Source organism: Ceratotherium simum, chromosome X, assembly GCF_057802395.1.
Source record: "Ceratotherium simum simum isolate JZ-2026a chromosome X, ASM5780239v1, whole genome shotgun sequence".
Classification (NCBI taxonomy): domain Eukaryota; kingdom Metazoa; phylum Chordata; class Mammalia; order Perissodactyla; family Rhinocerotidae; genus Ceratotherium; species Ceratotherium simum.
In genome coordinates this window covers 112,729,930-112,753,623 of record NC_141940.1, presented here as the reverse complement: position 1 = coordinate 112,753,623, position 23,694 = coordinate 112,729,930, and the positions used below count along the sequence as shown (strand labels likewise).

Genomic DNA, 23,694 nt, shown 5'->3' with positions numbered 1-23,694 from the left:
TAGGTGGCATGGCTAAAGCTTATTGAAACCTTTCTGAAATAACAGAAATCTGGGCCGAATATGCCCAAGTTGTGGCATGTCAACTATTCATAGGATTTTAATAACCTCTTTGCTATGGGTTCTCTTCCTGGTTTGTCCATCTGACATTGTCACAAACTAGACTGTCATTTGACAATGGGTTTTTTTTTTTTGAGGAGATTATCCCTGTGTTAACATCTCCCAATCCTCCTCTTTTTTTTTTTTTTTTTTGCTGAGGAAGACTGGCCTTGGGCTAACATCCGTGCCCATCTCGCTCCACTTTATATGGGATGCCGCCACAGCATGGCTTGCCAAGCAGTGCCTCCGTGCGTGCCCGGGATCCAAACTGGCAAACCCTGGGCCGCCGCAGTGGAGCACGCACACCCAACTGCTTGTGCCACTGGGCTGGCCCCTTGACAATGGGGTTTTTAATAAGCAATAATAATAATAATAATAAGCAACAGTGGTCATTTCTATCTTTTGAACCTATTTCACAAGATGCAAGAGATGGAAAATCTCCCCAAACAAATTCTCTTGTTTGAACACGTTAATCAATCAGAGATTAAGGGAAGCAGGGGGTAAAAAGGCAGTGAGGTGGGGGCAGCGATGGAAAGGAACACAATGGTAGCTTTTGAGATGCTGGTAATGTTCTCTTTCTTGATCTGGGTGCTGGTAACATGAGCATGTTCAGTTTGCGAAAATTTATCATGCTATGCACTTATTATCAGCACAATTTTCTTGATGTATGTTTCAATAAAAAGTAATGAACAAAAAACTCAAACATGTAGTCTGTGAAGGTGGCGTAGGGAGAAGCAGGTATCATGAAGGCAAAGCCACGGTGAGGGCCAGGGTAGGATAACGTCACTTGAAATGGAGAGAGAATACATTCAAAGGGCCTGACCAAGCCAGTAGCCAGAGTTTCTGAGGAAAGTTTGAGATGGCTGGAGGGGAGATGGGAGTGGTAGCTAATGGTGGGAAGAGGGATAGTGAATCAGGATGCTAGAACTCAAAGTGAGTTGAAATACGAAGCCAACCCAGGAGCCAAGGGTGCTCGGATCACAGAATATTGCTAAAGGGAATTCAGTAGGAATTAGCATAGATCTAGGCAGCAGAGGAAGTCGAGGTGGGTCTCTTCTTCCCAATTCAGGAAGTGGTAGAGATCCTAGCCAGGCTCTTGGATAGGACCCAACACTCATTTAGAAAATGGAGTTGTCAATTACACAGAAATCATTGGTTCCCTAGAGAGTACGTTCTATGAGACTTGGTCTTGTTTATCTTGGCATCTCCTCAAGCACTTCCAAATGAGCAAGAGTCCATTTTGGGTACTGTTTGATTCACCATCCCAGTCAAAGACCAGATTTTGTGGCCATCCCTACTAAACAAGATGGTTGGATGGATCTGCCAAATTTTCACTCAACAAGCACTTGTTGAGCACCTACTGTGTACCAGGAGCTGTTCTAGGTATTGAGGAGGCAGTGAACAAAGCAGAGGAAATCCCTGCCCCTCGAAGCTTACCCCATATTGATGACGTCTAATATGCTACAGCTGAAGGGCTTATTTAATTTAGAGTTTTACAAGCAAAAAAATCTATTGAGAAGCCTCAAAATATCACGTTGGCTAAAATATACACAAGTGTGTCCAATGGTTAACCTAGGCATGTATACACATAAAAAGGATATCATACATAGGCATGTTGTTTGTTAACTGCCAGTCCAAGGAGAGTACATTTCATGGGGTCAAAAAGACCTATGTTTAAGGCTTAAGGTTTAAGACCTCTTCCTCTTTCTTGTTGGCTGAGGGTGAGCAATTTGCTTACCCTCTCTAGGTCTCAATTTTCTCACTTATGGAATGAGAATAATTTGAGTACCTATATTCTAAGGTTATGATAAGGGTTAATATGTTTTTCTTAGTTGCTAACTCATAATAATCATATATATAATTGTTAAACAAAAGGTAATGCATTCTGAATGTCCAAGTACTTTCAAGTCTTCTAGCGTTCTTGAGCCCCTCTTTATATATAAGTCCCATGTAAACTGTCTCAAGTTTCTCAAGCTCTCGTCTCTATGTTGTGGGATGCCCAGGGACTGTCACAGTATTTATAAGGATTGTTAAGGTGAGGAGACTTACAGTTTCCCGGACATCTTTCTTTTGCAAGACCTACTTCATCCAAATTCTTGATTTGCACTCACCAGACCGACAATCTTGCCTCCTGCAACTTGTCCCTCGCACAGGCCCCTCTGTTTCACCTCCATTCCCTCCATGTATCACTAACACAAGGCTATTGGGTGCAATAGAGAGTGACTGAAGATTTGGTGACCAGAGCATTGCCCAGAACGGGAGCACCCTCTTCATGGAGAACTCCTCACTCACCGTCTTTCCTTCCTTAAAACTTGCCTTCATCCCTGACTTCTCTTTATATCCCTCTTCCTAGCCAATCCATCAAGAAATCCTGTTGGCTTTACCTTCAAAATATACAAAGCTGAACGTTTTTTTCAAAACTGATGTTTTCCAAGTGCCTGGAAGACGTCTGGCATAAAGTAGGTGCTCAATAATTATTTGTTGAGTAAACGAATAAAAATTTGGTTAGAACAGTGCCTGGCGTGAAGAAATATACAAATTTAAACTTTTATTAATATGATTTTTTATGATCTGTAATTTAGCCTTTCAAGTGGTTATTGTCAGGAGTAGGTTTTCTCTGTAGAAAACTGACTGTCCTAAACCTTACACTTCAAGCGAATTAATTAGCACTTGGGTGTGCTATCTCTGTCTTGCTTCCCCAGGACTGATCATCTTGAGTGTTTGGCAAAGGCAGTTTCCCAGGTTTGAGGAGCTGCAGAGGAGCAATTGAGCTCTTAGTGACCCACCCTCAACCCCTGCCATAAGGGGCAGGTCTCTTGTGAGGATCAGCTTGAGACCAGATGAAAAGCCTTTCTTTACCACGAGCATCACATCTGAAGATTTAAATAGCATCAGGTTGATTGAGGAAAGGGACCATCTGAACTGTCAGGTGTTTGCAATTAAAAATAAAATTGCACAGCCAAAAATCCATTATCACAAGGCCTGCATGTGTTAGATATTTCAGGTCTTACCAAATACATCGCAAGAGGTATCAAGAATATGACAAGGTGCACATTTGAATTTTAGTTCAGTGAAACAGCTTTTCTTATTGCTGCCTCAATGAAAATTTTTAGACACGTATTAACATATCTTTGCTCTGCTTAAAATCTTTTTTATAATTCTCTATAAAATACGTGAAACATGCTCCCGTAATCTAACATTCCAGGAACCCCATATCCACTACAGGGGTGGAAAATATTGGACCTGAGACCCCGGCTGTGTTCTCGTTCCTCCCAGTCTCAGCACTCTTCTCCATTCAGCATTCCAAGCAGTTGTTACCGATTGGTCCTCTGTCTCCCTACAGTCTGTGCTCAATATGGCAGCCAGAGAGAACCTTTAACATGTTAGGCAGATTACTGTCCTCCTCTGATCAATGTCCTCACCCCAATCATTCACTCTAAATGATCTCTCTCTCTCTCTGACTTTATCTCTTGGCACTCTCCCTGACTCACTCTGTGCCAGCCTCCTTCTTCCTTCAACACATCAGGAATCCTCCAGCCTCAGGGCCTTTGCATTAGCTATTATCTCTTTCCATAACATTCTCAAAAGTGTAACTTCATGGGGAACTCCCTTATCTTAAGTTTTTGCTCAAATCTTACCTTTTTAATGAGGCCTATTATGACCACCAATTAAAAATTGCAACCCCCTTGTGGTAGGCAGAATAATGGCTCCCCAAACATGTTCACATCCTAATCCCAAGAACCTGTGAATATGTTGCCTTACATGGCAAAAGGGACTTTGCTGGTGTGATTAAGTTAAGGATCTTGTGATGGAGATATTATACTGGATTATCTAGGTGGGCCTGATGTAATCACATGGGTTCTTATAAGAGGGAGGCAGGAGAGTCAGAATCAGACAAGATGTGACTTGGAAACAGAGATAAGAGAGGAAAGAGATCCAAAGATGCTACCCTGCCAGCTTTGAAGACAGAGAAAGAGACCATGAGCCAAGGAATTGCAGGTGTCCTCAAGAAGTTGGAAAAGGCAAAGAAATGAATCTCCCTTAAAGCCTCCAGAAGGAATGCAGTCCTGCTAATACCTCGACCTCCAAACCATAAGATAATAAATTTCTGTTGCTTTAAGCCACTATTTGTGGTAATTTATTGCAGCAGAAATAGGAAACAAATACATTCCCCCACCCTACTTTTTTTCTTTTTCTTTCTTTTTTTTTGAGGAAGATTGGTCCTGTGCTAACATCTGTTGCCAATCTTCCTCTTTTTTTCTTTTTTCCCCCCAAAGCCCCAGTACATAGTTGTGTATCATAGTTGTAGAGCTGTAGCTCTTCTACATGGGACACCGCCTCAGCATGGCTTGATGAGCGGTGAGTAGGTCTGCGCCCAGGATCCTAACCCACGAACCTCGGGCCACCGAAGCAGAACGCGAGAACTTAAAGCTATGTCACCGGGCCAGCCCCCTACTTTTTTCTTTTTTCATATTACTTATCAACCCCTGTTGTACCAGACAATGTGTTTATTGTGTCTATTGTTTATTGTCTCTCTCCTGCCTCGCCTTCTGCTCTCCTCTAGAATGTAAGCCCCACAAAGACAGATATCTTCATCTGCTTTGTTCACTGCTGCAAACCTGCACTTAGAACCTGATACATGGTAGGTGCTGAATGAACATTTGTTGAATTAATTAATTGGTTAGTTAATCCTTAATCTATTTTTATCCTCTGAAATTACTTCCCACCACTTAAAATGAATCATCCAATCTGGCCCCCGGTCCTATCTTTTCTCCTCTCACTCTCTCCGTCTCTCTGTCTCTCTCTCTCACACACACACACACCCGCCACACACTGCCTCTGAATTTAGATGTCTCTTTCCATCAGAGTGGTTACAGCTTTTGGGTTATAGCTCTCCGTGAAGCCCTCCCTTGACTCAACAGTGCACATTGAACTCCAGGGTTTCTGAACTCCTATAGCATCTCCTATGGTTATCCCCCAGTTTTGCACCTACATTCTCTTACCTTTTATATCAGCCAGTCTTCAGTCAGGAGGCTGAAACAACACAGTAATTAGAACAGGAGGAGTTTAATATAAAGAATTATCAACTAATAAAAATGGATTAACTACTAACGGTTAAAGGACAATTCTAAAAAATACAAGGATAGCAGATATAGGGGGCAGCCACTTCCTCTAAGGCTGAGGCAGAGTACCTAAGGCAGGAACAAATTTGGAAGAGTCCTCTTAGCCCTCACTAAGGCTGAGATTCAGACCTCAGTGGAGAGGGTGTTGGCGTGGCCCACTGGATAGTGGAGAACTTCACTGAGGTGCTGCATACAAGGGCTGGCAAGCAGGAAACCACTGGCTGGGGTGCCAGCTAAACTCACTAGGAAGCTACTGACTGGGGTGCTAATGAGACTCACAGGAAGTTGCCTAGGAGGTGCTACAAAAACACTGAGAACCTGTCCTATTGGTTGCTACTAGAATTTGCTGGGAAGCTGCCTGTGAGAATGCCCCTGTAACTGGCTAGTAAACTGCCTGTGGGGGTGCTATGAAACTCAGCAAGGAGAAGCACCTCTGGGTGTTCTGCATGCCAATGGCCACTGTGTGCTGCAGAAGCAAGCAAGAAACAAAACAGCACATTAGGAAGAGGAACTCCTTTGCCCTGCCATATACCTTTAGCATCCTCTATTGACAAATCCTAACACTGTACCATCTGGCAAAGGAGAAATGTTTAAAGGGTCCAGCTCCAGTATCACAAAGCAGGGCAAAGAAGGGTGGATTTGGAGCTGAGAAGAAATACATTGATAATCGGCGCACCTTTGTATTTGTAATTTCTCTGGAATGTTAGCAATATTGTAAGCCTCTTGAGGACAAAGGCAATGTCACACTTCTCTCTCCTCTCCCCCCACCGTGGTTTATACGGCATTTAACATAGTGCTTACCACATGTAGTAAGTACTTGGTTAACTGTAAATAAGATTTTCCTGAACTCTTATTTGTTCAATCGCCTAGATATATGATGGCATCATCCTCTCCCTTTGTGTTACCCTATTCTGAAACCTAATGACAGAGCAGTTCAACCATGAGTGAATAGCAGCTGCCACCAACCTAGCAATTTCCAACTGCAAACTAGGCTGTGATTTTCTCCTCAGCAAGTATGCCATCTTGGATGTCATTTTCAAAAACGCTGAAGCCAAGCTGGGGTGAATTGTGATTTTGTTTATTAAACTCTCACTTGGTGGGAAACAGCCCTGTCAGCTGTGGGTTCTCCCAGAGTCAATTCTTACTCAGGCTTCCAAGGCCAACCCATCAAGGAAGTATGTTCCAATGTGTCCCACCTTCTTCCTTTCTCATAAGGACTTAGATGGTTCACAGATCAATCCTTTCAGAATCCTTGCAGAATCAAACTGCACAAACCAGCCTTGTGTCCAAAAGGAATAAAGTCTAACAGTTATACTCATTTTAATGCATTTCTTGGCTTCTGAAGGCTTTAAAAAGTCTTATTTTGTGTGAATCCAAGAATCTCTCACTCCAGGGGCTCTATGAAGTAGTCCATTCCAAACATAAGATAGCATCGCTCTAACTTTAACACCAACCCTATTCCTCTCCAGTATTCCCCTGCCCATGACTAATATACAATAGTATTCTTTCCTTACCCTGAATATAATGAGTTTGCCTCAAATATTAGCCTAACACCAGTATTTGTGGCCCATATAGTTTCTTTGGAGGCAAAATGGTTCTAGGTCTTGAGTTAGACAAATTTGCATGAGCTCAGAGTCTGTTGTTTATTACTTATGTGACCTTGGATATGTTACTTTGCCTCTTTAAATTTCAGATTCCTCCTTGGTAAGTTAGGGCTAGTTGAAGGAAATGGGGCAAGCTATCCTCTTTAAATGTCAGTTTCCTCCTTAGTAAATAGGGGCTAATGATGATACTTATTCCACAGGGTGGTTATGAGAATAATGTTTAGAAAGCCCCTAGCCAGTGAATGTTCAATAAATGTCAACTATAATTATATTGCAAACCAGACAATGTCAACCTATCTAGTCCAAGCCATCATCACCTCTTGCCTGAACTACTGCAGTGCCCTCCTAACTGGTGTTCCTACTTGCACTCTTGCCTAGAGTCTATTCACCACACAGCAGCCTGAAGAATCTTTTCTAAACATAAATCAGGTCTTGTCACTCCCTTACTCAAAGTCCTATGTCAGCTTCCCATCACACTTCCTATCACACAAAATCCAAAGATCTTACCATGGCCCACAAGGCCCTATGTGATTTGGCTTTGGCCTATTTCTCTGATATCTTCTCTTATTGATTTCCTTTATCCCTCACTTCCATCTAGTCATGATTTTCTTGTGGTTCCTCAACCACGCAGGCATGTTCCAGCTCAGGGACTTTTTTTGTGTGTGTGTGTGACGAAGATCAGCCCTGAGCTAACACCCGACGCCAATCCTCCTCTTTTTTTGCTGAGGAAGATTGGCCCTGGGCTAACATCCATGCCCACCTTCCTCTACTTTATATGGGACGCCGCCACAGCATGGCTATGACAAGTGGTGCGTCGGTGTGCGCCCGGGATCTGAACCTGCGAACCCTGGGTGGCTGAAGCGGAGCAAGCACACTTAACCACATGCACCACTGGGCTGGCCCCCCTCAGGGACTTTTTATACACTCATCTCTCTCATTGGAATGCTCTTCATCCTAGATATTCACATTTCCCGTGACTTACTCTTACATTTCAGGTCTCCCCTCAAATGTCTTCTCAAAAAGGCCTTCCTTGGCCATTGTACGTAAAATGGCTCCTACCTCCCATCCATTGGCTTCTAGCCCTTTACCTTACCTTATTTTACTCATGACACATGTTGGTACCTAACATTCTGTTATACATTTATTTGTTTATGATCTTTTGTTCCATTAAAATGTAAGCTTTGTGAAGGAAAGGACTTTGTTCCTCATGGTCTAGTATTTGGAATATATTAGATGCACAATAAATATTTGTGGACTTAATGAGTATTATTGTTGTTATTATCCCTAACTTTGAGTCTTGTGGGACTTTGGATCTTTTGTGAGGCTCTCGTTGAAGTGCTAATGCCTCTAATAGTGGCCAACTCATTCCCTCCTTGATAATTGGTGTAAATCTTAGCTGAGATTCCCAGAAATGAGATACATGGCTTGATTCCAAGTCCTTGGAGGAAGAGAAAAGTGAAAAAAGAGAGTAAGGAAGGCAAAGAGAAGCTGAGAGGAGATATGGGAATATCTCACAAAAAAAAATTCACTCAATTTATTATTTTGTCTAGAGCCATCCCTGAATACTTGTTCAAACCAAGATTTTATATGAGAGAAAAACTCATTTTCTGCCTTCCTTTCCTGAATCTACTTATATTCTGCCTGCACAACATAAATGTAATGACAATTGCTGAAGAGAAGCCAATTCTAACATTTTTCAAGTTGTCTGAAAACAAAATGGAAGAATTCAGTTTTTGTTTTTGCTTTAGCAATGGAAATCATGCCCTAGTTTACCATCAAACAAAACAAACTTAAATACTAAGTCATAGTGAAAGTATATACCTGGGATTCTACAAGTTCTTTCCTAGAAATACTACAGTTGAACTATATGAAATTGCTGATGTTCAACTATTTTTGAGATTATAAAACTCAGAGAAATAAAGTTGTAACTCTTTTTATTTCTAACTAGGAAAATTAGCTTGTGTTAGTAAGGATAGACGAGGTTATGTTGCAGCAAAAAATACCTACCAAATCTTAGGAGCTTAACACAACAAAAATATATTTCTTGCTCATGCTACACGTTCCAATACAGGTTGGCAGGGGGCGTTGCTTCACTCAGTCACTCAGGGATCCAGGCTGATAGAAGTATCACCTTCTTGTAGCTGCACCATCTGGAATGCATGAACTTTCTGGAGGATGCCACAAATGCAAAGATGAGGGAATTGAGCATGGGCATTTTCAGTGCCTCAGTCCAGAGGTGACCCACCTCACTTCTGTTCCTATTTTATTGGCTAGAGCTGGTCCTATGGTTCTTGGAGGCTCATTTGCCTCCTCTATCCTATTTCCATCTTACACCATCCCTTCTACATCCCCCTTTTTTTTGAGTTCTTCTCAACTCACACCACAGTGACACTCTGGAAGGCCTGGATGGCTCTTACTACTCAGATGGCTCCTGTGGCTTATTCTTAAACAATGTATCATTTATGGATCTCCCTTCATACTCTGTGGCTGGAAAGCAAGGGAGACTGAATTTTGCTGGGAGTGGGAAGAGGGAAAAGGGAATGAGGTGTGTGTAGCCATGTTAGCCTTATCTGTTTAGATACAACCTACCATCATTTCAGCCCTTCTGGGTCTGCCACATGTTGGTCCCGGGAGCTTTGCAAGAAGCGCATCTCAAAAAGAGATGAAGTGAGACATAAGCTTTTTTCTTTATTCATTTCTCCAAACCTATCTGAGGATTTGTATCACCCTTTCCCTATAGATTTTCTTTGTGGGGTGGAGGGAAGCAGTGGAGGGTAGGAAGGAACTGAGAGAACAAAGTCCCACCCTGGCTCCCAACTATCTTGCCCTTTCCCTCTAATCTTACCCAAGTTCATTCTCCAGGACCGTATCTCTTTTCTATATGGCTGGAAAATGCTCCTATCATCACAGTCTTAAACCTGTGATCCAGATAAAAAATCTGGCCTTCCTCTGTTGGGCTTTGGACTCTGATATGAAAGCCATGTTGTTATAATCTCCAAACTCTTTTCCTCCATAAGCCTAGCTCTTGCAATTAAAAGCACTTTTTTTGTGTGTGTGAGGAAGATCAGCCCTGAGCTAACATCCATGCCAATCCTCGTCTTTTTGCTGAGGAAGACCCGCCCTGAGCTAACATCTATTGCCAATCCTCCTCCTTTTTTTCCCTTTTTCTCCCCAAATCCCCAGTAGATAGTTGTATGTCATAGCTGCACATCCTGCTAGTTGCTGTATGTGGGATGTGGCCTCAGCATGGCAGGACAAGTGGTGCATCGGTGCGTGCCAGGGATCCGAACCCAGGCCACCAGTACTGGAGCGTGTGCACTTAACTGCTAAGCCACAGGGCCAGCCCCCAGCACTTTGCTTTTTAGGCCATTTTCCCTGCTAAGGACTTTATTTTTTTCCCCCCAAAGCCCCAGTGGATAGCTGTATGTCGTAGCTGCACATCCTTCTAGTTGCTGTATGCGGGACTCGGCCTCAGGATGAACGGAGAAGTGGTGCCTCGATGCGCACCCGGGATCCGAACCCGGGCCACCAGCATCGCAGCGCGCGCACTTAACCACCAAGCCACAGGGCCGGCCCGCTGCTAAGGACTTTAAAGTTTCTATTTTACATTTAAGTTGAATAGTAACTATTTGTTCTAAGTTGGTTCTACCATACTTTTGGGGTATAATTGACAATGATTAAATGGGTAAAGGGCAAGTCATATGACTACTAAAAACTACTGAAAATTACTGGGAACAAAATACAGTAAACATGACATGAAGACCTACAATTACTTGAATTTGAATTAATGACTGGCACTCATCCTCCTCCCAGCCTTGTTTCTCATCCAGAGACGAGCTAAATTTCTTATTGTCTTCAGAGTGGGGTGGGTGGATGTTGTTATGGAGGGAAGGGTGAGGACTGGTGAGAAATGGCAGGCTACCCTGTCTGGGGAAACTGTGGATGAAGGGTAGATGCCTGAGTTTCCAGTATTCTCCTGGCCCATTGCTCCATACTGGGCTGACAAAATTTGTGCCAGCAGGGAAATGCTTAGAAATGCCACTATCCCATGTACTCATAACACGTAGAATCACTCCCATGACCTATTAAGTGGACAATGAAATTAGGAGATGCCAAAGCATGGCCTGAATCGGCACAGATTTAAACCACACAGCTGAAACCCTGGGACTCCTGGAAGGCTGGCTGCATCTGCTTACCCCAAATCTTTCATTAAACCTGCAATAATATGGCTCTTCATTTTAAACGACGGATGTTATTACCTTATTCATTTATTTGTTACTTGTTTAATGTCAGTTTTCCCCACTTAGAAATGCAAACTCTATGATGGCAGAGAATTTGTGTATTTCTAATGCCTAACACATACCTAGAGCATGGTGGTGCTCAATCTGTTCTTATTTGTTGAATGAATGAATGAATGAATACAAATGAATGGCTATCAGGCACTACACTGGGATATGAAGATGAGTGAAGCAAGCTTTCCCACACTAAGGGAGCAGACCAGAAAGGGAGACCTATTGGCTGGTAAATAAACCTAAGTGTTGACACGCTGGGGCTCAAACCAGTGAGTAGTTGGAGCAGTAAGGAACAGCCTCCCCCTCTAAATGGCGTCTGAATTCTCTAGTTTGCCACAGCCTAGTTCACTCATCATGTACCTGCCTGGAGTTTGGGGACATTCGAGTGTGCGACTGTTCCTCTTGTTAAACAGCCTGAAAGGGCATGTAAGCAGCAGAATTAATCTGGTGCCCCCAGGCAGTGCCCAAGAGTAGTGGAGAAAGGGGGTAGACAGACTGTAATAAGGTCTTACCTTGACACTTAGCTATGACCCATAGGGATTGTAACCAAGGACCAATGGCATGATGGATGTCTTTGGGGATCTCGTGTAGACAGATGACTTTGAGAACCAGTTTGTCAGTCCCTCTGGCCTGGACCCATTGGCATGCTGGAAAAGTCAGCAAAACTTTTACATAACCTAGGAGAAAGGAAGGGGACACTAAATTATCTAAGATTAAGGTTTTGGTGAAAGAGGTGAGGCTCAAGATAGAAATTAAGCTGAATTGTAGAAGAATAAAGTTCCATTTCTTGCATTCCTGAGTTTGTGGTCTGATATTCTCAAATCTGCTACATTTTTATAATGCATGCACTACAGGACTAAGGAGCAAGAGCTATATTTTAAGACATATCCTTATTATAATTGACCATGATTCAAATAACAACTGAAAATAAAGAGCAAAGAATGACATAGTTGATATTTTAAGTAATTTAAAATTAGAATCCTTTCATTTTTCTGCTACTGCCATTAAGATTTCATTTCCTGGAATCTTCCTGTTATGTATCACCTCTTCTTTTTTTTAAATTATTTTATTGAGGTCATATTGGCTTATAATATTGTGTAAATTTCAGGCGTACATTATTATATTTCAGTTTCTGTATAAACAGCATCGTGTTCACCACCAATAGCCTAGTTTTTATCCATCACCATACGTATGTGCCCCTTTACCCATTTCGCCCTCCCAACACCCCCTTCTTTTCTGGTAACCACCAATCTGTTCTCCTTGTCTATATGTTTGTTTGTTTATCTTCCACATATGAGTGAAATCATATGATATTTGTCTTTCTCTGTCTGACTTACTTCGCTTAGCATAATACCCTCCAGGTCCATCCATGTTGTTGCAAATGGCACGATTTTGTCTTTTTTATGGCCAAGTAGTATTCCATTGCATATATATACCACATCTTCTTTATCCATTCATCCATTGATGGGCATTTAGGTTGTTTCCACATCTTGGCTATTGTGTATCACCTCTTCTTTACCTTAACAGGGTCACTTTTCTTTCCGGAGCTCTTTGGAAATGTATGAAGTCTAAGAGGTGAACAAATCATTTAATCTCTTTGGATCTCAATGACCTCATGTGTGAAATAAAGGAAGGCTACTAGATAAGCGCTTCTCAAACTTTAATGTACCTCACTAGGGGGATCTTGTTAAAATGAAGAAGGATTTAGCAGGTCTGGAGTGGGCCTGAGAGTATGCATTTTTATAAAAGCTCCCAGGTAATGTCAGTGCTGCTGGTCCAGGGACAACACTTTAAGTAGCGAGGGCCCAACTGACCTCCAACATTCTTTTTCTTGGCATCTCTAGGTTATTTATGAGATATTCAACTGGCAAAATATATATTTTTTAAACTGAGTTCTTCTGTGCCAAGAATTAAGCCAACGGGAGGATATCACTTTAGCTTGTAGCCCTCGAACTTAATCGTATACTGCCTTTTATTTTAATATTCTGTGGAGATAGCTTATCTCTCCTGGTACAATATAAGGTCATTTATGAATATATTGGAGTCTTATATTTTTATATTATTCACCATCTTATGCAAAAGAAAATGGTGTTTCTATCGGTAGGATTAACTGGGCAGAGGGTGAGTAGTTCTTACTTAGCCACTAAGTGAACAATGTGAGGTTGATAAAATATAAAGAGCGATGTGAATATTATTGCTGTGTCTGTCTAAGTTTGGTGCTGCAGGGACGAATAAAGCTGATCTGTGTCACATTAACCATTGACAAATGGAGTCACGGTATTGGGAGTCATTTTAAGAGAACACATATTTCTAATGCTTTCTGAGCAAGACACAAGTGACAGCTTATATCAGCTGGATTAAGCAGCTGTATCTATAGTCCATAGATAAGATTAATGTCAGCTTTATAGTTACTAGACTGTATTTTTTTGGTTCCTTCCCAATGCTACTCAGATTCATCCTAAATGTCTCTGGGAATCCTCAGAGAGTCTCTCAGGTTTGTACTGAGAACTAAACCTCTAGAGGTATCTTTTTCCCTTCCTTCCCATTCTGGCTTGCTGTGGTGGGTCTCTGGTCCTTTGTTGTTCAAAGTGGCAGGAGGCCACAGATGAATGTGGCAGATACTGTATTGCTCACTCCTCCCCATCTCCTTGGTTTGCCCCAGAGGTCACCTGACAACAATTCTTTACAGGAGGGGATTCCTGCCTCTCTCATCCCAAGAGTGTGCTTGATAAGATATGCTGAGGAGTTAACGTTCCAAGAGTGACTATTAACCAATGAAGGATGGACTTGATTGCTAAATACCCCAGCTTCTGCAGTCCTTAGTGGGACAATTCTGAGACATGTTACATGCAATTTATCTGAGGGTCTCCAGGGGGATGGAGCCAAAACTCACTCATGGGTACACCTCTTACCAGTTTCCCTCCTTTTCTTTTCTCACTCCACCTACTCTTTCATTCATACTGTTAGAGATTACCTACCAAATAAACTACTTGCAGCCAAATTCTTGCTTCAGCATCTGCTTTTGGGAGAACCCAGCTGAGGCAATGATCATCAAAAGCTCAGCTGCCCCTGAGGGCAGCTTGCTCTGGAACTCAAGCGTGCATCCACAAGGGCAGAGCTGGGCTGGTAGCCCAACTGTTCTGTGCCCAGGACCAACCCTTGATTCTGGTCACTGATCTATTGCCTTCAACAGTGCTTCCTCACCTCTGCTTCCTGAGGCCGCCAAGTCCTCCTTATACATCCGCTTTTGGAGGCCTCTAGAGGTTGCTCTGCCAGTAATGGCCTTCATAGGGCATTCCCATCTGCTCTCGGATTTTAGGATGGCCCCCTTAGGCTCATGCCACAGCTCCTGCCACACATGCTCCTATAACTTACTTTCCCTTCAGAGGTGAAAATGGTTGATTCATGCCATTCACAGAACATGTTCTCTGAAAAAATTATCTGGTGGTGGTTCTGAATAAAGGCTTGGTTTTTTGCCCCACAGTATTGGGTAGTAATTACAAATGCAGGATCTGGAGTCAGACTTCCTGGGTTCAAATCTCAATTCTACCACTTGCTGGCTGTATGACGTAAAACTTCTGTGTGCCCTTTGTTTCCTCTACTGTCATATGGGGATGATAATACCACCAACCTCAAAGTATTGTGAAGATGAAATGTATTAAGATATGTAAAACATTTAGGATAGTGCCTGATATGTAGCAAGCTCTCCATAGATGTTAATGATTATTTTAGTTTGAGTTCTCCCAAAGTAGATCCTGAGATAAAGGTTTCAAATGTAATAATTTATTTTGGAGGTGATCATGAGAAACATTGGTGGGGAAGTAAGACAGGTAAGGGAAGAAGGCTATAAAGAGTGCATTATCAAGTCAGTTACTATTGTGGGCAACTGAAGCTCAATCATATTGGGGAACTCTGGGACACGATGTAGAACATGCCTCAAAGTTATCTCAACTAGAGTGACCAATTGTCCTGGTTTGCCAGAGGGTGAGGGATTTCCTGGGATGTGGGGCTTCCAGTGCTAAAACCAGGAAAGTCCTTGGCAAACTGGGATGAGTTGGTCGCCCTATAAAGGAGGAATATTTATGTGCCAGTTCTTTATATCTCATTGGTTGAAGACTGATTTCAGGGGTGTTAACTTTCAGGCACTTCCAGGTTACCATCCATGTGGACTGAACAAGCACCTGTCACCAGAGAGCTACAGGTGTTTACCCTAAGAAACTTTGACCTTTATAGGGGAGTGCTGGAAGATATGGGTGGGGCACCAGCAGCATCTACTATAGCTCTTACTGCCCAACTCCTTCTGCAACACCCCTCTCCCCTCTGGGAGTATTTGGGAGAGGATGGTGGAGGCTTGGAATAAGCAATACCATCTCTTAAACTTGCTCCCTTTTTCTATTGGTTTAAAGAACATGGAACCACTTGCATTTTTTAATGATCAATGATAAAATTACCCTGGCCTCAGTTTTCTCACCTATAAACCAAGAATAGGATTGGATGATCTCTCAAAGACCCTTTCTATCTCTGTATACATTTCTCACTTAAGAATTAATCAAAATTATTTGATACTTCTGTAAAAATACTTTCAGGTTCACAATGTTCAAAAATATAGAGTATATTCATTGCTTAATCAGAATGTGTGTCCGTTGCTGGGAAATTCGAAAAATTCTGTCACCCTTGAGAAGTAAATCACAGTCATCAGAAGCATCTGTAATTAAGTTTATTACAGAGAGTACAATATAATTTACATCTGCAAACTCTGAACTAAGTAAAGTAATGGGATGTCAATGTTCATAAAGTACCCAGCGAAGGCACTTTTGTTGAAACAGCAGTAATATAAATGAGGGCCTGTAATGTCTGTGTGTCAGACTCAAAGAGATGTAGAGCTGCTATTGACAGTGTGAGCTAGACAATCAAGGATGAAAAGCTAGCCAGCCAAGTAAATATTCGTATTTCAAGAAACAGTTCAGGAATATCCTTCCTGAAATGGGCCAAGAAACTTTTTGGGTAATAGACTATTTATTCTCATTCTACCCCTACACTCCCCAGGCCCCAGCCTGCTGCCATAGTGCAGTAGATTCAGGTATACCTCCAGGTTTTCTGATTGTACTCTGGGTTAGTATAAAGTTAAAAACAAGTAATGCTGGAAATTATTTTCATTTAATAAGAACTAAGAACTAAGAGAACTAAGAACTCGAATAACATAGCTTTGTGTTTCATCTTTTCCTGTTACTTTCTATATCAGTTAGGAATGCTTTTAGCTGCAAGTGACAGAGCATTCATCTAATAATATCTAATATTAGGAAGACTTACATTGTTTATTTAACCAGAAGCCCAGAACTAGGTGGTTCAAGGTCAATTATGCAAGTCAGTGATGTTGTCAAGGGCTTGGGTCATACTTGGATTCATCTGCTCTGTTATCTTCAGTGTATTCAGTGATGGCTCCTCTCACAAGTAGCAAGATGGCTGCCTCAGTTTTGTATGATACCATCCTAAGCAAGAAACATGGAAGGTCGTAGAAAAAGAGGCTTTTTCTTCATCATCTCTCTTTCAGAGAAAACAATTTTTTTTCCTAGAAGGCCCCAGCAGACTTCTCTTCATGTGTCATTGATCAGATCGGGTCCATATGCTCACTCCTAGAACAATTACTGACAAAGGGATATGGGAACGCCATAATTGTCTGAGATTAATCACAATTCATTCCCTGGGGCTGGATACTGTCAAACTCTAAATTTCAAATGGTTAAAAGCATGACTCTTATACAAATGTAGAGTGAACACGTGTCAAAGGTAACTCCTTAATGAGTGAGCCATCAAAACAATAAAGCTGGTTCAAAGTTGGATAGGAGAAAATGATAGACAGGGTCAAGGAAAGAAAGAATGCTGAAATGCAACTGCTAAATCAGTTATAAAATTTATTAATATCCTACAGGACTATAAAAAGGGGTTATCTTTTTGACCAGACAGAAATTCCTTGCAACTTATTAATGTTCTATAAATTAATATTTATCTTTACAGAGGCAAGAGTAAATTGTAAGTCAAATAAATGTACATTTCCCTAGAGAATTAGGTACTCTTTGGTTGAGCCTATTAGACATTGAGAGACAGGCAGTCATTATTTTGCCTTATTCCAAGTTTGGGATACTATTTCTTAACAGCACGTAGCTAAAGGAATCTAATTGAGGTTTTCTTAGTAAAGATGAAAGAGGAAATGTTTGTTGGGTAGGCAATCAATAGTGTCTGCCACAAAGCTCTGATTTAAAATGACTAAATATCATCAGGTGGTTTAAATAGTTTTTTCTAGAATACTGTCTTAAACATGGACAACAATGTCAAGCCCTCTCAAACTGTTAACATTACATCTTCTATTTTTAGTATTATTAAAATATTATATTTTGAGTGGTATTTCAGTGTCACCAGGAGTAATTTTTATTGACGTTTCAATCTAGGTTCTAATTAGAGATGGACACACAGATTTCTTTACTCAGCTTCCTTGAAATTAAAGAATTGTCATTGATGAAAAGATTATGACAAGAGGAGGCCTTTTCTTGCTTTTCTCCAGAGGGTGTTTTTCATTTGCAATTTGTTTTCTTTGAGGATGAGCCTTGAAATTTATCTCCAAGAAGAGATTGCTCCTTTTTTTTCCACGAGCTCATCTGTGGATAACTAAATCCCAGAGACACTGAAGTTTGCCAGTGCCCTAGTCTGTGGAGGCTTGTTTTGTTTTTCTTTAGTTACTATTATTTTTCCTGTCGACCCAGTAAAACCAAATTTAGAGTTCTATTTCAGGACTACCTGTGAATTCCACAGTGAACATTTTAATCTTAGGGAAAAACAAGGCTTGCTTCCAATCTGAAACAGCTCTAGCAGAAGTGGGATACCAGCCATAAGAAGCCAGTACTGTCATACATTCCATTTGGGATAAGATTCACTGCTAAGGAATTTGTCTTATGGTGAAGCTTGGAACAGGTGATGCTCTCTCTAGTAATTTCACTCACAAGTGAGTCATGCCACAGGGGTTCTATGGAAGCATGTGAGAAGCAAGTCTTGTGCTCAGCATTCCCTCTATGGCACTTCTTGGGTCTGTCATTCTTTTTTGGTGGCTTCACAAAGAAGATCTTAACAAATGAGAATTAAAATCTTGTTTCAAAAGCCAAAAACCCGTTAGACAGTATTTTTGGGAGGGGAACGTGGACAGCGACTCTATCCTGAAATAGTATTTCTATATTCAGAAGCTAGGTGGTTTTTCTTTTCAATGGTAGGAAGAACAAGAAAAATTCCTGCATTTAATTAAATTCTTCCTAGGGATGTTTATTGTGTCATTTACGGGTGAGCCTTCCTGATTAGATCAGGTGACTACTACATTGAGGAGAAATGTCAAGAATAACATAGTGAAGGGTTTAGGATTATCTCAGCAGGGCCATGACACCAAGGAGGGAGCTGACCTGGAGAAATGGTTTCTCAACTGGCCAATATAAAGAGAAATCAATGTTTAATTTGTCAGGGTCTGATTTTTTAAATTAATTATAAATATGTAAAACAAATATTATTAACTTAAAACTCTCCTTTACTTTAACTGTTCTATTTTGGTTTTCTAATGTTTTACCTTAAGAAATGTATTATTTAAAGGAAAGTGTTAATTTGATGTGATGTGTAGGGGAAAAGGATCAATTTGAATACAACCTTTTATAAACAACATCATAAAACAACATCTCTCCTGCCTTCTTCTTCCATCATTTATCAAAATACTTGTTTTATTTTTTTTCCAGGTCTCTTTCTAGTCTCATATGTACGTATAGCTACTTTGCTTTAGAATACGTGTCAAGGAAGATACAGTTTGTAGTCTGCTTTCTCCATTTAATACTGTATTGTAAGTGTCACAATGATGTTAATCGGCAGTCTCACTATCTAGTAATTTGCATAATAGTTTATTTGACTGTTTATCTGTTAGACACTTATGATCCTAACTATTTTTAAGGCTGCAATAAAAACTCATGCATAAAGGTTTTTTTTCTATTTAATATTATTTGTTATTTGGCAAATGTATTAGTTAGGATAGGCTGAGTTATGCTTCGGTAACAAATTGACCTTCAAATATCAGTGGCTTAATACAATAATGACTTGTTTCTCGTTCATGCTACATGTTCCTCATGAGTCAGTGGAAGGAGGAGCACACAGTCCTCAGGGACCCAATCTGATGGAGATTTCACAGTTTTGTACCTGTCTTCTGGAACATGCGTCTAGCTCTATTATCATGGCAAAGGAAGAGATACTGGAAAATTATGCACAGACCTTTCACTGCTTCTACCTGGGAGCGACATATGTCCCTTTGCTCACACCTATTGCCCAGAGCCAATCTCTAAGGGGGCTGGGAAATAGAATGGAGCAAATAGAGTATTTGGAGAGCATTACAGATTCTTCAATAGCAAGGGTGTTAGAGAGGGAAGAAAGATTATTTTCTTAGAATGAATTCCTGATTTGTTGGAATTTCTTGGTCAAACAAAGGAGACATATATGTTCTTTTGGAAACTTCTTTGCAGTGTGTTACCAAAAAATGTGTTTTCTTCCTGGTGGCTGGTGGTACACAGTGGTGGCGAAGAGCATGGGCTGAGGTCTGAGGAGTATCTGTGCTTGTGTTCTGACACTTAGTGGCTACATGTGCTTGGGCAAATTACTTAGTCTTTCTAACCCTCAGGTTCCTAATTTGCAATATGGGCTTGATTATATCTATCACACTTGGTTAGGATTAAATGAAAGACTATGTGTAAAGAGTTGGCACAGTGTGTCTGACCTATGATAAGTGCTCAATAATGGTAAATATTATTGTTTACCACTTTTCATTATGTTTTTCATTATGAACACATCCTTTATAATTTTACATGTATCAAATATTAAACATTTTAAATTTGGATTATTTAGTAGGTTCGACAATTAATGGGTTTAGATGTGGTAATTATATAGACTTTCCTCTCAAATAGATGAGGTGAGGGACTATACTTTTTCCCTAGTCATAGAGGATCTGACAAGGAGACTCTTTGGTTTCTGACCCCCAAATTCAGAATCATCTCTATTATCTTTTCTTTAATCCTAGTTGGAGGTGCAATGATGGTGAGGACATAAAAAGAGAAGGAGGGTGTACTGTGTTATCAAGATTCTGCTTCCTGTTTATAAGGCTAAGCCATTATGTTTTGTATGTATGCAGGTTTTGAGTATCCCGTTCCTGAGATCTGGAAGTAAAATAGTGTGTCACGATGGAGATGGGAGGAGATAGATAATGTGTTATATAGGTTGTAGGATTAAAATGTATGAGATCATTGGTTTTACATTTTCCACAAAGATAACAATTCCTTATTGAAATGTTTCTTTGTGATTGTATCAAATAGGTTTTATTTGTATGATATACCATATGGGTGTCTGATATTGAACAAATGTTAGAGTTCTTTTTATTTTTCTGGTACTAATAAACATATTTAAAAACATTTTGGAGGGCTTTTTTCACTGTGCCAGGTGCTATGGTATACAAAATGTATGGTTCTTATCTAAAAGGAACATATCTTAGAGCTATGGAGATAAATATGTATGTACAGAGATAACTATTACTAATAGTGTGATAGGATAAGGGCCAAAAGTAACGCAGCAATATATGGCTCTGAGAACATTAGAAGGGGCCAATTTCACCTGGGTGTTTAGGGACTCTTCAGGGAGGAGAGGCTTTTGACTTGGGCCTTGAAACCTGAGGAAAGCTTCAAATGGTGAAGCAGAGAGAAGTACATTATGGAAAAAAGGACCAAAATGAGCAAAGATACAGAGAGGAAAGGACCTGTTTTTCATATACTCTTCTACCGGCGTTAGGAAGCCAAGAGAGGACTTTGAGCAGGAGATTGACATAATTTGATCAGTGTTCCAGCCATTTGGAGGCTGGATCATATGGGAGAGAATGGATTTGGGAGGCACTTGTAGTGATCCAAGAGAGAAGAGTGAGAGAAAGACAGGTTTGCCAGCACTGGTGAAAGCATCAGCCTTGGCAAGGTCAAATACGTGGCTCTGTCTATGATTTGGTGTAATAAGCAGAAGATGGATGAAGGTGAAGACAGATGAATCTATAACGCAGAGCTTGCTGGGTGAGCCCCATTTCCTTAGAGAGGTGAAAGGCTGTTTGTTGAGAGTAAGAGGATTAGTTGGAGACTTGAGGAGACTTAAAAGTTTGGAAGCGCAATTCTAGAGAATGAGCTCGAGACATCTTTCGGGATGAGTAAAAAGTTGGCCAGGAAGCAGTGAGGAGGAAGTTGGTAGTACCAGGTGTGGGTTAGGTGAATGACATCTCAGACACTGTGGGTGAGAGCGTAAAGTGCTAAAATATCTTTGGAGGCCAATTTGGTACGTACCTATTGAAATTTAACCGGTGTATTTAATTTTTGATGCAGAAGTTTCTCTTCCATGAATTTGTCATGTAGAAATATTTCCACCTATGTGCAGAAATTAATGTGTGAGGTTGGTCATTGAAGAATTCTTTAAAACAGACACCAAATTGGAAATAACATAAACGCCTATTCAATAGGCAATAGGTTGAAAAAGTTGCAGTACATCCCCACAATGGGATCCTGTTCAGGTGGATGACTGTCTTGGATGGTGGCACAGATATGTATTGATGTGGAGAGATAGCAACAATATTTTGTAAAATGAAAAGATTAAACTACAGAATAACGTGTATGGCATGTCCTTTTTTTTTTTGAAAAAAATGTCACCTAACAAAATTATCTGTGCTTATATATACATATCTCTAATTTAAAGATTTGTATATGTGTAGGATATATCTGAAAGGATACATATTGGGTGTTAACTAATGATATTTTTCTGAGAGAGAGCACCTTTGCTTCTTCCATCAAAACCATATCAAAACAAAACCTCTGTGTGTGAATACACGTGTATGTGTTTGTGTATTTGTACATGCATGCATATATGTATGTGTCTATAAAAATGTTTAGAAGGATACACACTAATCTTCACATTTTATTGTATTCCTCCATTTTTGTTAAATTTTTTATTTTATAAAAGGCAAATATTAATTTTTCAATTTATAATAATAATTACAGTATAAAATATTTCTAGGGTCCCCATAGAGGTTGGGAAGTGTGGACAAAACCTCTGTGTGTGAATACACGTGTATGTGATTGCGTAATTTGTACATGCATGCATATATGTATGTGTCTATAAAAAAAGTTTAGAAGGATACACACTAATCTTTACATTTTATTGTATTCTTCCATTTTTGTTAAATTTTTTATTTTACAAAAGGCAAATATTAATTTTTCAATTTATAATAATTACAGTATAAAATACTTCTAGACAATGAGGTCCCCATAGAGGTTGGGAAGTCTAGATTTGTACTAGAACCTATTGGTACAATGACACATTTTTCCTCTAGTTATGCTTGGCAACCTAGGAGTTGGGGTGGAGAAACAATTGGAGGAATTTATCCAAAGTTGAGGTTGCATAAAGTAGATACAACAGAAGGCCAGGTGCATTGATTAATCTAGACAGCTGAGGTTGTTGCCCATAACATCCAAGTTGGGCAGCCTGCAATCCCTTTAAGCTGTCGCACAACAGGGAATTCCCGCACCACATGCCTTAGTTTTGAATGTTGCTCTGTCCCATCCTCTCTCATTTGGCTACCACCCTGGCTCTTCATCTCCTTTTTTCATCTTTGCTACCTTTCTAGAATATATTAGATGTAAGTAATAGAAAATTCTCACTCAACTAGATAAAGTAAAAGGAAATTTAGTACCTCATATGAAAGTAAACGTATACTCATATAAGAAGAAATGTATCATCTCACATAACTGGAAGTCCCAATGTAGGGAGGCTCCAGGGCTGGTTGATTTAGCACCTTTGTCACCACTAATCCAAGTTCTTAACATCTCCTTGTCCTGAGTCCTGTGTTGACTTTATCCTCAGGCTGAGAAAAATGAGAGGAAAGAGACTATCTCCTCCTGTGGCCCTCTCCAAAGAGTTAGAAACCTCTTCAGTGTTGCCCGAGCAGACCTCGCCTTGAGAATCATTGGCCAGAACTAGATCACATGCCTGTTTTTGAACCAATCTCTCTCAAAGGGAAGAGGATTATCCTGAGATCATTCATGTCTTCCCTTGGAGTTGGGCAGTGGTGCTCACTTCCCTTGAAGAACATGGCTGCATGGGGGTAGGGTGGATCCTGAACAATTGAAGTTCTACTATGAAAGAAGATGGGAGAAATGGTCTTGTGTAGCACAGTAGTATTTATCACTCTTTCTTCTTCAAATTTGAAGCTTTGCATATTTTCCCTGAGAAAAAACAGTAGCCCCTGCCATCTGGGAGCTGGCCTGGTACCCTCAGCCAAGCCTTGGTGTTGCTATGAGCTGGCTGAGCACTCACAGCTGGGCTGTGGTGTTTTCTTGTTGAATATAAACTATTTCCCAGAACACCAACATCAGATGAGGATACTATGTGGCCACAATGGATCAAAACAAAACAAGATCACCCCGTAATCACGTTTTAACACAGACAAAACATGAGTGTTGTGCAAGCCACAAAAGTGACAAACATGTCC

At 40.6% G+C, this 23,694-nt stretch overlaps 1 long non-coding RNA gene across 1 annotated transcript; it reads right to left on the bottom strand.

Moving 5' to 3' along the window:
- Positions 1-5,080: 5,080 nt before the first annotated feature.
- Positions 5,081-11,784, bottom strand: LOC147911997 (uncharacterized). The gene is made up of 3 exons (XR_015550746.1): positions 11,628-11,784; positions 8,831-8,991; positions 5,081-5,130 (listed from the first exon to the last, which is right to left on the bottom strand). It is a non-coding gene; the product is annotated as an uncharacterized LOC147911997 (long non-coding RNA).
- Positions 11,785-23,694: the final 11,910 nt, after the last annotated feature.